We start from the raw sequence: 16,641 nt of genomic DNA, 5'->3' as shown, positions 1-16,641 counted from the left end.
TAGTTCGTATGGAGCCCAAAACAGGTAAATTACCTCCTTCAGATTTACAAAGAGGCTTAAAAGGAAGAGTTGTCTGCCATTAGATTTGAAAAAAAATATTGAAACAATTGATGCAGATAGTTTGGAAACTGAACCATTAGTTATTCTGGTTAATGGTGTACCTACAAAGAATAAGAAAATTGGTTAGGAGCTAGTAGATGTACGAAAAGTACAAAGAGCAAATTTATATTTGAAAAGAAATAATAAGTACTATGAATCAATTTATATGGATGAAGATGAAGAAGTTTTACTAGCAGACACAGGAATACCAACTGGGCAAATTGAAAAAGTGGATAAGTCAAAAGAAGAAGAAATTTATGAACATTTCAGCATACATCCTCTTCATTCTAAAGGAGTTATGGGAATCACTATTGATCTATTTCAGATGAAAAAAGCAAAAGGAACTCCCATGAGTGTATGGGAGGAGAGCTTGGAAGCTCGTTGTTTTACCCAGCTGTTTCCTACAGGAAAAGGTGGACGATATGATGAACGTCCAGTACAGATTCCTGCTTCTGAGTATCGGACTACAAGATTATATGCAGAAGATCCAAGATTTCGTCAAAGTATTCCTTATTTGTTCCATCTTTTATTTGAAAGTGACCTGTCTGCACTATCTTATGCAGTAAATCACATTTTAAAAACTGGAGTACATCTACATAATGTGTCTGCAAAGGATTTTATGAACAAAGTGCAGCAGCGAGATGATCATTTGGAATCTCAATTGATTAATCTGATGGCTTGTCAGCGTGGAACTAATGAATATTGGTACCGACGCCATGGAGAATTGAAATGTATGTTACGGAATTTAGGAACTCCTACATGGTTCCTTACACTAAGCTTGCTGATTACGCTTGGGATGATTAACTGGATTTTCTTCGAGAGGCAAATTCAAATATTGAAAACATCCAATACAAGACAGCAGGAGAATTGTGCTCATTGGATCCGGTTAATTTTTGCAGATATTTCAATCATGGATTTGAGGCTATGATGTCCTTCATCTGCAATAAAAAAATCCACCTCTTGAAGAAGTTGTGGATTTCTTTTGGAGAAAAGAGTACCAAGCAAGAGGTGCTCCTCATATTCATATGCTGTTGTGGATCAAGGATGCCCCAAAATTTGGAACAGATTCTGATGATGCAGTTTTATCTTTCATTGAAGAATATGCAACATGTGCTATACCTAAAAGCACAGAAGAAAAAAACCTTAAAAGAGCAAGTTTTATGTTTCCAAAGTCATTGGTGTGGAAAATACTGTCGACGAAAGTACAAGAGTAAAGATAAATTCTACACAAAATGTCGATTTGGATTTCCACGACCTGTTCTTTCAAAAGGAAGAGTAAACAGTTTTATGTCAGCTGTGCGACATACCATTACAAGAAAATCTCCGAAAAATACCTCCAACCTAAGAAGAAAAGAAGAGTCAAAATATATAAATGACTACAACCCAGTCATTTTATCCATGTGGAATGCTAACATGGATTTTCAGTATGTAGCTGACAATTCTATTGCTGTTGCTCGGAATGTCACATCTTACATCACTAAATCTGAGAAAACGAAATTGAAAGAAATGTGCAAAGAGATTTCTCACGAGAAGACTGTCAGTAAAAGGCTATACAGTTTCAGTTTAAAGATGTTATCGCATCGAGAAATTGTGTCATACGAATGCTCAGATAGGTTATCATCTGCAAGTCTGTACTCCAAATCCAGAAGAATAATTTGGGTAAGTTTAGGCCTTGCAGGAATGCGAAATCGGGTACTGAAATCTATTCGAGAAATTGAATATTTAGCAGAGAACGAACCAGAAAGTACAGACATTTTGTAAACAAATATGTTGGACACATATTACCCAAACAGAAGTCATCATCTTGAGAACATGTGTCTCTATGAAGTGCTGCAGAACTACATTTTTACACGGAATGCCACAGAAGACATCAACAATGGAAAATATAAAGTCATTGGTGAGGAAGGATGTTTGGTGAAACAAACAAAAGGAAGTTTGATTAATCACAGGAAGCTGAGTTGCGACACTACTGACAAAAAGGAATTTTACTACTTAGCACTTTTACAACTGTTTAAACCATGGCGTTCAGAGGATGAATTACTTGGAGATTTTCAGAGCTATGAAGATTCCTTTAATGCATGTAAAGATAACATAGAATGCAGTACTTTCACAAATTATGTACAAATGTTAAATGAAGAAAGTGAACAAGAAGCTACAATTGCAGCTGAAGTAGCTAGAGACAGTTCTCAAGACAGTCAAAGTTCTGGTACGCTCAGTCAAGATCCCCTAGGACAACCAATCGTAGAAAATGAAGCTGCAATAGCCATGACTGAAGTGGAAACAGCTATGAATCAAGCTCAGGAAGATTTAATAGACTTACCAAATTTGGAACAACAACTGAATGATGAACAACAACAAATTTATGAAGAAGTCACAAAACAAATTGATCATGGATTACTACATGAAAATAAAGAGTGCTCATGCACATCATTTGAACCAATCAGAATGTATGTGAGTGGACAAGCTGGAACTGAAAAAGTTTCTTAATTAAAGTAATTAGAAGCTACCTACAGAAAAAAACTGATTCAACTTTGTCTTGTGTTGTTACTGCTCCAACTGGGTTAGCAGCATATAACATAAAAGGCATTACCTTACATCGTTTGCTGTTACCAGTAGAGCATGAGAACAAAATAGAATACCACAAGCTAAAAGGAGAAGCATGTTTTTAAGTTTCAAGAGTGTTGAAGAAAATGAAAGTTCTCATTATTGAAGACGTAAGCATGGTATCAAACTTAATGCTTGCCTTTGTGCATTTAAGAATGCAGCAAATTCTAAAGACAGACTATGACGTGTTATTTGGAGGAAAACATGTTATAGTTTTTGGGGATCTACTGCAGCTCACTCCAGTTAAAGGACAACCAGTATTTAATACTCTTGCATATGAAGACACGAAAAAGTCGTTAGGAAATATAGGTAATGTGAATGTTTGGTCATACTTTGAGTACAAAGAACTCATTACCAATATGCGGCAAGCAAATGATGATTATGCAAGTATTCTCAAAGATATCAGAATTGGACTACTCACAGAACATGGCAGAAAAGCTTTACACAGTCGATTGCTATGTAATTTGTTTCCAACAGAACAAATAGTTCCAGAGAAAATATACAAGAAAATTGCAGAAAAAAATACTGTAATCTGCTTAATGCCAACACTACATGAATGCTCTATATTCAATGAAGAACTTTTGAAATTGGAAAATGAAGAGATTATGAAAATGGAAGCCGTGGATAAAATACAGCATGAAGGAATAACTATTATATTGACAGGCAAATTGAAAACTAAATTGGATTCTCTAGAGAAAAACATATCGACAACAGCTGGTTAAGAAAAGAATCTTTATGTATGTATGAACTGTCGAGTAATTTTAAGACGTAATTTGAATGTAGAAAAAGGTTTAGTGAATGGAGCTATGGGTAAAGTTGTGGGTTTTGTTAATTACCAGAAAAAAGATGGAATTGATTTTTTAAAAATAAAGTTTGATCAGATTGAAGAGGTTAAAGACATTAGTCGTTCAGTTCGTTTTCTGCTTGTGAAAGAGTTATATGTACGTAGGAAGCAGTTTCCGTTTTCTCTAGCATATGCTGTAACTATTCACAAATCTCAAGGATTAACTGTAGATAGTGCTTTTGTAAACATTGGATCTAGTGTGTTTAAAGAAGGTATGGCATATGTTGCTTTGTCACGAGTGAACAAATTATCTGGTTTATTCATGATAGACTTTGATGACTCAAAAGTTAGTGCTGATGCAAATTGTGTAAAGGAGTATAATAGATTAAGAAGAAGCTATGCTCCTCATTTAGGTCAGTATCCTGTGTTTGAAAAACGAGTTGTTTGTCGGAAAAGGAGAATTGAGAATATCTGTAATGAGGATGTACAGAAGAGAAAACAAAAAGAGAGTGATGTGATTGCAAGCAAAAAGAAAAAGGACAATGTTGAAGAGGTTGTTGGTTGTCATTTTGAAAATAGCTCTGGTGTCAACTGCTACGCTAATGTAGTGCTGAATGTTGTATTTTATCTTGAAAGTTTGCAAGAGCAGATAATACTAAATCATGAAAAAAGATTTTGTTCTCTGCTGAGTTTCCTTTATGAGAAGTTGAGTAATGATAAAACTAAAATAGAAAGTGCTTCTGATGTTAGAAATCTTTTAGATGTATGTTCTGGATGTACACAGTTTACACAAAATGTCCAGCAAGATGCACAGGAATTCTTAATGTATATGCTTATGGTACTGGAAGATGAAGTGGTAGAAATAGAAAATAGGTTTGGTCTCTCTTATAAATGGGAACATTGTTGTGAAAACTGTATGAACACATGCAGCACTAATGTTGATTCTGAAAGGTTCATACATTTAACATTACCAGAGAGTAAATCAGTGACTTTTAGTAAATTAGTTAAAGATGCAAATCATAACATGGAATGTTCTCAATGTACATCAGAAATGTTATCAACGTTATTTTTAAAGAAATATGGACAGTATATAATTTTAATGATGCAACGTTGTAGAGCTGATGGAACAAAATTGGACACTTTAATAAAGAAGTTTGTAGGAAATCAATTATCAATATCAGGAAAGACTTTTGTTGCAGTTGCAATAATTTTCCATGATGACCTTCTATAACTTCTGGTCATTACACAGTTTATCTAAAATGTAAAAAAGGCTGGACACTGTGTAATGATTCGCAATTGATTTTCAAGCAACGTTTGCCTGCAGATTACCAAATTCCTACTTAATTTTTCTAAAACCAAAATTTTAGATACAAATTGCAGCATCTGAAGAAACCATTATTTCGATTTTATAGGATTACCATTGGATATTTCACCTAAAAAGGATTTAAAAATTACCATTTGGCCTTATGGAAAGGTAAATGTTTCTATTGTGGACTTCTTTGACAGATATTATTTTGGTGTATGTGCTTAAGCAACAAGATTTACAGACGTTATTTATTGCAAATAGTTATTGTTCTTAGAAGATAATTTTAATATATATGTTATATTTCTATCAAGGTATGTTTTACTGAGGATAGATTCAGGGCTTTTTAAAAAAATCTTTCAGATTGTTTATTTTTTTGCCCGCTGTTAAGTGATGAATACAATTGATATCACTATTTTCAGTGAAATTCAATATATTCTGAAAACAGCAAAAAAAGGGCAAAAAATTACTTTGTTAAATATGAAAATATGTGTACTGTATTCTAAAATGTATTGTTAAATATTACTACTTTTTTTCTTATCTAGAAAGAAAATTTAGGAAATGTAATCCATTTTTCTTGTAATTAAAAAAAACCATTTATTTCTAATTAAGTTATTTTGTTGGTCAGGTAAGTTTAAAATATCTGTATTTCTCACCCCTTCACTTTCATGCTCCCTTTTCTTCACTTCTCCTCACTCTGCTTTTCTCATTCCCCTTCCCTCTCTCTTCTTCCTTTACTGCTCTTTCATAACTCCCTCACTCCTTCTCTACTACTCCCCTAGGTTTACTGCCTCCATCACTATTTTTTCAACCATGTTTCTCTCCCTGTCTCCATACGTCTCAGTCATTCTAACTGCCTTACTCCTTCTCAGTTCCTTGCTCTCTGTCTCTGTTTCTGTCTCTCTCCCTTTGTCTGTCTTACCCTTAATTTCCTTAACATCTCTGTTTCTACCACTCCTCCTCTCTCCATCACTCATTTTCCATCTATGTTAATTTTTTAACCTTCTCCGTCATTCTCCTTCCCTCACCTTCCCTAACTGTCACTATCCTTTACTCATAGTCACTCCTATTCTCCTACTTCACTTCCTCCTGTCTGTATCTCACACCCCTTTATCTTTTCGCATTCTTTCCTTCACTCTCCCTCACTCTCCTTTGCTCATTGAAATCCTGACTCCCCTTCTCTCACTCCAGTTTCCTAAATCCCTCCATCCCCTCACTCCCCATTTCTCACTTTCCCTTACCCCCTTTTCTAATCCTCATACCCCTTATCTCACCATCACTCCACTTCTCTTACTTTCAATCCCTTTACCCTGCTGCACTTCATCCGCTTCATCTGTTACTCCCTTTTCCTATCTCCGTCCCTTACTCCCCTTTTCTCACTCCCCCATCACTCTCCATTACTCACTGCCATTCCCTTACTCATTCACTCTTCTTACCTGTATCCTCTAGCCCTAGTCCTTTTGTTGCAGTCAGTCTTTCACTTCCCTTTCATGACTGATCATACTTTCCTTTTCTCACTAATTCTGTCTGTCCTTTCCTCCTCTTCACTCAGTCATTTCAATCATTTCAATCATTCAATAAAATTACAACACAGTAAATTAGGAATATAACTCTTCTTGGAGAAGTGAAGTGAGTTCTGAAAAGACCTGTTTTTTTTGTCTTTTTTGTTTTGTCTTTTTTTCTTTTTAGTTTTTTAACAATTTTGTATTTTATTTTATTTTTTTAGAGCACCAAAAAAAAAACTGGTAATGAAAAGCTGTTCAACAGGAACAAAAACAATAAATGATAAAAATTATGGGCTGGAGCATGTGTGCTGCTGTATTTTGTTTTCAATCAAGTTAATACTGCTCTCACCGTAGCAAAGAACAGCGTTGCACACATTACAATGTATGTGCACCTTCTGGAAAAGTGGGCGGATGTCCAGTGACCTGGTACACGGAGAATCTGCGGCCGCAGATGATGTGCTCGGCTGAGCAGGTGGAGGGTTGTCTCTTAGGGCTCTAGTTGACTCTCGAGCATAAGGTACAGGATGCACTGTCTTGAAGTGTCTCAACATTGAATAAATACTAAACGAGTATTTCTTGCTGGGATCTCCTCTGGATAAGACACTTCCACAAATAGTGCATGTCACCTTCGGGGCGTTGACCTTCTTTAGGCCCTCTGGAAAGGTGAAGAATTTCCAGATGAAAGAGTCTTTTTGTTTGGTCTTCCTTGGTGGTACCACAAAGGTCTCCTCCTCACTCCCTGAAGTAGACTGCTGTTCTGCCATTTTCAAGTAAAATTTTACTTGAGTAGCTGTTCAGCTCCTTGTCCCAGGAAATAAGAAGACATAGTGAGGGGAGTGGGTGTGGTGTTTGAAGATTCTGGAACAGAAACTACTATGAACCAATGAAAAGTGTTGTTTCGTAATCACATGACTTGACGTGCATGCACGGTGCTCGCACGCATGCGCGCACCGTGCACGCACGAATCAGAAATGAATTACTTTTAACCCGATTTCTAAAACATGAAAAGGAGGCAGGGAAGACCCTCCCTGACCCCCTAGACCTTCTCAGGGGGTCCCTAAAGGACCTCGTAAATCAAAAAAAACCATTTCCTTTAATAAAAAAAAATTGCCGGTGCGCGCAACATTTTAAACTGTTTATAGAAGATATTAACTATGCTGTTCAACTTTATCCAAATTTAAAAAAAAAGAGCTGAGCCATTCCATATTACAGGATACAGTCAATCTATAACTATATACATAGGTAGTTTATTGTAAAATAAATATATAAAAAATATAATAATACATACATAAATTAGCATTTAAAAAAACCTTACAAATTCACTAAAAAAACCATAGGTTTCACACATGTTATAGTTAGAAATTAGCATTTAAAAAACCTTGCAAATTCACTTAAAAAACCATAGGTTTCACACACGTTATAGTTAGGAATTAGCATTTAAAAAACCTTGCAAATTCACTGAAAAGACCATGATATCATCAGTGATGTCCTTTGAGATGTCATCAGTGATGTCATGAGTGATGTCACTGACCATGTCATGAGTGATGTAATATGTGACGTCATCAGCAGTGGATTGCGGTTGCGCGAGTTATAGTTAGCTGAACTAACTATAACGGGGGAATTTCAATGGTTTTGTACGAGTGAAATGTCCAGCTAACTATAACATGTGTGAAACCAATGGTTTTTTCAGTGAATTTGCAAGGTTTTTTAAATGCTAATTCCTAACTATAACGTGTGTGAAACCTATGGTTTTTTAAGTGAATATATATATATATATATATTCACTGAAAAAATCATAGGTTTCACACACGTTATAGTTAGCTGGACATTTAACTCGAAAAAAACCATTGAAATTCCCCGTTATAGTTAGTTCAGCTAACTATAACTCGCGCGCCCGCAATCCACTGCTGATGACGTCACATATTACATCACTCATGACATGGTCAGTGACATCACTCATGACATCTCAAATGACATCACTCATGACATCATCCAGTGACTGTGTGTTTCTGTAAAATTTAAATATGATTTATATATTTATAGTGAAAGGCCTGTGGAAGAATGAGTGGCTGTACAAGTGTGTGAATGGATGATTTTCTACGTGCGTAATTGACTGGAAAAGTGAGTCATTAAATGTATCTTACTGCAGACTAGTGACTAAACTGTGTGAATGTCTTCATGTTTCTGTCTGTTGGTGTATAAGAGGCTGCATGGTTTTGTGAATAGCTATATGACTGTCTATATGAGTTATTGATTGCTTGTCTGAGTATCTGTATGGGTTCCTGAGTGTTTGTGTGGGTAGGCTGTGTGTGACTCTGTGCATAGATGTGTGAGTGGGTGATTCCATGGGTGCATGGTTTTAACAGTGCATCTGTGATGGACTGTATGGTTGAGTGAGTGTTTGTATGGGTGTGTTAGGGATTGAATGTATATCTCAGTGGTACATTTGTGACTAACTACATATGTGAAAGGCAGTATATATGCGTGTAAGAGTATATAAGTGGGTATATGTGAGAGTGTGTGATTGTGAGAGTGGCTGTATGGATGAGTGTGTGCTTGTATCAATGATTGTATTAGAGCGTAAGAATGTGGTACTATTTTTATGAGTAAGTGAACTTGAGTGTGTATAACTGCATAGGTGAGTAAATGGGAGTGTGATTAATTATTTGCATGACTGACTAGGTGTGACAGTACCTCTATGGATGATTGGTGGTGTGTGAGTGTCTATGTAGGTGCATAAATGCATATGATGGTCTTGTACGGAGTGACTGTAAGTATGAGTGACTGTACATATGAATGAGTGGAGGTGTATGTAAACCTAAGAGTTAATAAGTGGGTATGTAGTTATTGGTATTGGAGTATCTATGGTTTTGAGAATGGACGTCTGAAATTTTGAGTTCGTTTATCATCGGTTAAATTAGGGTGTGAGAAGATGCAGTAATTTATCACATTGATGATGTCATCAGTGATGTCATTTGAGATGTCATCAGTGATGTCATCAGTGACGTCACTGACCATGTCATGAGTGATGCAATATGTGACGTCATCAGCAGTGGATTGCGGGTGCGCGAGTTATAGTTAGCTGAACTAACTACAACGGGGGAATTCAATGTTTTTTTTCGAGTGAAATGTCCAGCTAACTATAACGTGTGTGAAACCTATGGTTTTTTCAGTGAATTTGCAAGGTTTTTAAAATGCTAATTACTAACTATAACGTGTGTGAAACCTATGGTTTTTTCAGTGAATTTCAAAGGTTTTTTAAATGCTAATTTATGAATGTTTTATTATATTTTTTAATTATTTATTTTACAATAAGCTACCTATGCATATAATTATAGATTTACTGTATCCGGCAATATGGAATGGCTCAGCTTTTTTTTTTTTATTTTGGATATAGTTGAACAGCATAGTTAATATCTTCTATAAACCTCTGAACATATATTATTTATTTTTTAAAGGTTTTTGACCGTGCGCGCACGGTGCTTGCATGCGTACGTGCTCCGTGTGCGCATGCGTACGTGCTCAACGTGCGCATGCGTACTTTGTGCGTGATCCGTACGCGCGTGCTCCGTGCGCGCACCGTGCGCACGCGGCAAGTCATGTGATCAAGAAACAACACTTTTCATTGGTTTATAGTAGTTTCAGTTCCAGACACTTCCAACACCACACCCACTCCCCTCATTATTACTTCTGATTCCCTGGGAGAAGGAGCTAAGCAGCTTTTCTAGTACTTCAGTACTTCAGAATGGCAGAGCAGCAGTCATCTTCTGGGAGTGAGCAGGAGACCCTTGTGAGACAGAGACAGAGGAAACAGAAAGACTCTTTTATATGGCAATTTTTTACATTTACACAGGGGCAGAAGAAAGTGAATGCTCCCAAAGTCACCTGCACTCTTTGTGATCGTGTCTTATCAAGAGGAGATCCTAAAAAGAAATACTCTTTTAGTATCTTCACTATGATCAGGTACGTTAGAGATGTACATCCTGTGGCTTATGCTCGAGCTGCTAGAGAAAACCCTCCAGCAGCTCAGCCGAGCACACCCGCAGCAGCTCAGCCGAGCACATCCGCAGCAGCTCAGCTGAGCACTTCATCGGCGGCGGCAGCTTCACCTTCTTCGGTTCCTCTGGATATACACCCTCTGTTTAAGAGGGTGCATATATGGTGCAATGCGTGTAATGCTCTTCTCTCTTATGCGGACGCCAGCATTCCGCTAATAGAGAGCAAGATACAGCAGCACACGTGCGGCACCCTATAATTTTTGCCATGTCTTATTTTTCCTCTGTCCCTCAATTAACACAACGGCTCTTTTTAGAGCCACCTAACATCTAAATACTTAAATTTGTATTTTAATTCTATTTTTTTATGGTTTTTTTCCCGCCGTGCGCGCACCGTGCGTGCACGGTATGCGGACCCCGCTATTTAAAAAAAAATAATGTTTTTTTCACCCTTTATGGTCCTTCAGGGACCCCCTGACAAAAGCTAGGGGGTCAGGAACTCTGTACCCTGCCCCCTTTTCACGTTCTCCACCTTTCTTTTAAATGGAAACACACATTTCTTTTTTTTGCATATTTCAACCCTTTCCAAATGATTTCTACCCCCAACATGACTTCTGCCTGCTAGCATAGCAACAGATCATGGAACACTGGTGTGAGCTGGACCAATACAAAACATGCTTTTAAAAATTTAAACATACAGCCTAATTTTTATTGTAAAATAATCTGAAACAGCCAATGAGTTCTTTTAAAAAAAAAAAAGTATATAAGCCTCCATTTTACAACTATCTTTCTTTTCATTTTGTCATTCTACTGAAAGACACCTTCAGAGTGCATCCAGGTCTCCTCCTCACTCCTTGAAATACACTGCTGTTCTACCATTTTCAATTAAAATTGATTGCTGCTCAGCTCCTTGTCCCAGGTAATAAGAAGAAATAGTGAGGGGAGTGGCTATGGTGTATGAAGATTCTGGAAGAGAAACTACTTTGAACCAATGCTTCTGAGTGCATCCAGATGTCCTCCTCACTCCCTGAAGTAGAGTGCTCTTCTGCCATTTACAACTAAAATTGATACCTGTTCTGCTCCTTGTCCCACGAAATAAGAAGAAATAGTGAGGGGATTGGCAAGGCATTTATAGAGTAGACGGTGTACATTTCACAGATGAAGGGAACAGAGTCTTCCTCTTGATCTTTAGACTCTGCATTGATACTTACTTATAGGTACCAAAAAACACTCAATTAACACAATGGCTCTTTTTAGAGCCAACCAACATCCAAACACTTAAACTTTATTTTTAATTCTATTTTTTATTTGATTTTTTTTGTCGCATCTCTATACTTCCCCTACGCAGGAGTACAAACTGCAGCCATGCGCCGGTGCAGGCTCCCTTGCACCATAGTTCAAGGGTGCCTGCATGGTGGGGGGATTGGTTTTGTGCAGGAAGGGACACCTTCCTGCACAAAAACAATCACAAGAGGCTTTTTCCTCTTTCAATGCGTGCTGTAGAATGGAGCACGCACTAAAAGAGGAAAAAACGAGTAGAAATAAAAACATTTCTCCTCGTTGTGCCTCGCAACACCACCTCTAGGGTGGCGTAGCATTCACACGCATCTCCAGAGTTACGATTTCTCGTAAACCTGGAGATGTGTCTAGTTCTTTGTGTGTTGCGTGGGAACACCCACAACAACACCCATGGAACGCCCCTTCAACGCACAGTGCTGCGTGTGAAGTGGCTGTATTTATGTGGAGAGGAAAAGTCACGCAGGGTGGCTTTTCCTCTCCTTGTAAATATGGAGGAGCTCCCTGCGCCACCAGTACGTTATGAAAAGTGACGTAGTGGTGGCGCAGGGGCCATGTTAATCTTCCCCAGAGATGTTAAGCAAATTAAGGGTAAGACAGACAAAGGGAGAGAGACAGAAACAGAGACAGAGAGCAAGGAACTAAGAAGGAGTAAGGCAGTTAGAATGACTGAGACACATGGAGACAGGGAGAGATACGTGGTTGAAAAAGTAGTGATGGAGGCAGTAAACCTAGGGGAGTAGTATAGAAGGAGTGAGGGAGTTACAAAAGAGCAGTAAAGAAAGAAGAGAGAGAGAAGGGGAATGAGATAAGCAGAGTGAGGAGAAGTGAAGAAAAGGGAGCATGAAAGTGAAGGGGTGAGAAATACAGATATTTCAAACTTACCTGACCAAAAAAATAACTTAATTATAAATAAATGGTTTTTTTGAATTGGTAGAAAAAAGGATTAAATTTCCTACATTTTCTTTCTCGATCTGAAAAAAAAGAAAAAAAGTAGTAATATTTAACAATACATTTTAGAATACAGTACACATATTTTCATATTTAACAAAGTAATTTTTTGCCCTTTTTTTGCTGTTTTTAGAATATATTGAATTTCACTGCAAATTGTGAAATCAATTGCATTCATCACTTAACAGCGGGCAAAAAAATTAACAATCTGAAAGATTGTTTTAAAAAAAGCCCTGAATCACTCCTCAGTAAAACATACCTTGATAGAAATGTAACATATATATTAAAAATATCATCTAAGAACAATAACTATTTGCAATAAATAACGTCTGTAAATCTTGTTGCTTAAGCTCATACACCAAAATAATATCTGTTAAAGAAGTCCACAATAGAAACAGTTACCTTTCCATGAGGCCAAATGGTAATTTTTAAATTCTTTTTAGGTGAAATATCCAATGGTAATCCTATAAAATCAAAATAATGGTTTCTTCAGATGCTGCAATTTGTACCTAAAAGTTTGGTTTTAGAAAAATTAAGTAGGAATTTGGTAATTCTGCAGGCAAACGTTGCTTGAAAATCAATTGCGAATCATTACACAGTGTCCAGCCTTTTTCACATTTTAGATAAACTGTGTAATGACCAGAAGTTATAGAAGGTCCATCATGGAAAATTATTGCAACTGCAACAAAAGTTTTTCCTGATATTGATAATTGATTTCCTGTAAACTTCTTTATTAAAGTGTCCAATTTTGTTCCATCAGCTCTACAACGTTGCATCATTAAAATTACATACTGTCCATATTTCTTTAAAAATAACGTTGATAACATTTCGGATTTACATTGAGAACATTCCATGTTGTGATTTGCATCTTTAACTAATTTACAAAAAGTCACTGATTTACTCTCTGGTAATGTTAAATATATGAACCTTTCAGAATCAACATTAGTGCTGCATGTGTTCAAACAATTTTCACAACAATGTTCCCATTTATAAGAGAGACCAAACATATTTTCTATTTCTACCCCTTCATCTTCCAGTACCATAAGCATACACATTAAGAATTCCAGTGCATCTTGCGGGACATTTTCTGTAAAATGTATACATCCAGAACATACATCTAAAAGCTTTCTAACATCAGAAGCACTTTCTATTTTAGTTTTATCATTACTCAGCTTCTCATAAAGGAAACTCAGCAGAGAACAGAATCTTTTTTCATGATTTAGTATTATCTGCTCTTGCAAACTTTCAAGATAAAATACAACATTCAGCACTACATTCGCGTAGCAGTTGACACCAGAGCTATTTTCAAAATGACAACCAACAACCTCTTCAGCATTGTCCTTTTTCTTTTTGCTTGCAATCACATCAGTCTCTATTTGTTTACTCTTCTGTACATCCTCATTACAGATATTCTCAATTCTCCTTTTCCGACAAAAACACGTTTTTCAAACACAGGATACTGACCTAAATGAGGAGCATAGCTTCTTCTTAATCTATTATATTCCTTTACACATTTTGCATCAGCACTAACTTTTGACTCATCAAAGTCTATCATGAATAAACCAGATATTTTTTTCACGCGTGACAAAGCAACATATGCCATACCTTCTTTAAACACACTAGATCCAATGTTTACAAAAGCACTATCTACAGTTAATCCTTGAGATTTGTGAATAGTTACATCATATGCTAGAGAAAACGGAAACTGCTTCCTACGTACATATAAGTCTTTCACAAGCAAGAAATGAACTGAACAACGACTAATGTCTTTAACCTCTTCAATCTGATTAAATTTTATTTTTAAAAATTCAATTCCATCTTTTTTCTGGTAATTAACAAAACCCACAACTTTACCCATAGCTCCATTCACTAAACCTTTTTCTACATCCAAATTACGTCCTAAAATTACTCGACAGTTCATACATACATAAAGATTCTTTTCTCAACCAGCTGTTTTTGATATGTTTTTCTCTAGAGAATCCAATTTAGTTGTCAATTTGCTTGTCAATATAATAGTTATTCCTTCATGCTGTATTTTATCCACAGCTTCCAGTTTTATAATCTCTTCATTTTCCAATTTCAAAAGTTCTTGATTGAATATAGAGCATTCATGTAGTGTTGGCATTAAGCAGATTACAGTATTTTTTCCAGCAATTTTCTTGTATATTTTCTCTGGAACTACTTGTTCTGTTGGAAACAAATTACATAGCAATCTACTCTGTAAAGCTTTTCTGCCATGTTCAGTGAGTAGTCCAATTCTGATATCTTTGAGAATACTTGCATAATCATCATCATTTGCTTGCCGCATATTGGTAATGAGTTCTTTGTACTCAAAGTATGTCCAAATATTCACATTACCTATACTTCCTAACGACTTTTTCGTGTCTTCATGTGTAAGAGTATGAAATACTGGTTGTCCTTTAACTGGAGTGAGCTGCAGTAGATCCCCAAAAACTATAACATGTTTTCCTCCAAATAGCACGTCATAGTTTGTCTTTAGAATTTGCTGCATTCTTAAATGCGGCAAGCATTAAGTTTGATACCATGCTTACCTCATCAATAATGAGAACTTTCATTTTTTTTCAATACTCTTGAAACTTCAAAACATGCTTCTCCTGTTAGCTTGTGGTATTGTATTTTGTTCTCATGCTCTACTGGTAACATTAGCAAACGATGGAGGGTAATTCCTTTTATGTTATATGCTGCTAACCCAGTTGGAGCAGTAACAACACAAGACAAAGTTGAATCAGTTTTTTTCTGTAGGTAGCTTCTAATTACTTTAATTAAGAAACTTTTTCCAGTTCCAGCTTGTCCACTCACATACATTCTGATTGGTTCAAATGATGTGCATGAGCACTCTTTATTTTCATGTAGTAATCCATGATCAATTTGTTTTGTGACTTCCTCATAAATTTGTTGTTGTTCATCATTCAGTTGTTGTTCCAAATTTGGTAAGTCTATTAAATCTTCCTGAGCTCGATTCATAGCTGTTCCCACTTCAGTCATGGCTATTGCAGCTTCATTTTCTACGATTGGTTGTCCTAGAGGATCTTGACTGAGCGTCCCAGAACTTTGACTGTCTTGAGAACTGTCTCTAGCTACTTCAGCTGCAATTGTTGCTTCTTGTTCAATTTCTTCATTTAACATTTGTACATAAGTTGTGAAAGTACTGCATTCTATGGTATCTTTGCATGCATTAAAGGAATCTTCATAGCTTTGAAAATGTCCAAGTAATTCATCCTCTGAACGCCATGGTTTAAACAACTGTAAAAGTGCTAAGTGGTAAAATTCCTTCTTGTCAGTAGTGTCGCAACTCAGCTTTCTGTGATTAATCAAACTTCCTTTTGTTTGTTTTACCAAACATCCTTCCTCACCAATGACTTTATATTTTCCATTGTTGATGTCTTCTGTGGTATTCCGTTTAAAAATGTAGTTCTTCAGCACTTCATAGAGACACATGTTCTCAAGATGATGACTTCTGTTTGGGTAATATGTGTCCAACATGTTGTTCTTAAAATGTCTGTACTTTCTGGTTCGTACTCTGCTAAATATTCAATTTCTCGAATAGATTTCAATACCCGATTTCGCATTCCTGCAAGGCCTAAACTTACCCAAATTAGTCTTCTGGATTTGGAGTACAGACTTGCAGATGATAACCTATCTGAGCATTCATATGACCCAATTTCTCGATGCGATAACATCTTTAAACTGAAACTGTATAGCTTTTTACTGACAGTCTTCTCGTAAGAAATCTCTTCCCACATTTCTTTCAATTCCGTTTTCTCAGATTTAGTGATGTAAGATGTGACATACCGAGCAACAGCAATAGAATTGTCAGCTACATACTGAATATCCATGTTAGCATTCCACATGGATAAAATGACTGGGTTTTAGTCATTTATATATTTTGACTCTTCTTTTCTTCTTAGGTTGTAGGTATTTTTAGGTGATTTTCTTGTAATAGTATGTCGCACAGCTGACATAAAACTGTTTACTCTTCCTTTTGAAAGAACAGGTCGTGGAAATCCAAATCAACATTTTGTGTAGAATTTATCTTTACTGTTGTACTTTCTTCGACAGTATTTTCCACACCGATGACTTTGG

At 36.4% G+C, this 16,641-nt stretch overlaps 1 protein-coding gene across 13 annotated transcripts in view; it reads right to left on the bottom strand.

Annotated features, from left to right (window-relative positions):
- The window catches only part of NAV1 (neuron navigator 1), a 2,160,095-nt gene that overhangs the window by 1,148,704 nt on the left and 994,750 nt on the right, over positions 1-16,641 (bottom strand). The gene's annotated exons all lie outside the window — the stretch shown is intronic.

This window comes from Triturus cristatus, chromosome 1_1 (genome assembly GCF_964204655.1).
Source record: "Triturus cristatus chromosome 1_1, aTriCri1.1, whole genome shotgun sequence".
NCBI lineage: Eukaryota > Metazoa > Chordata > Amphibia > Caudata > Salamandridae > Triturus > Triturus cristatus.
Note: the sequence above shows the minus strand (reverse complement) of the source record. Positions and strands in the feature narration are given on the sequence as shown.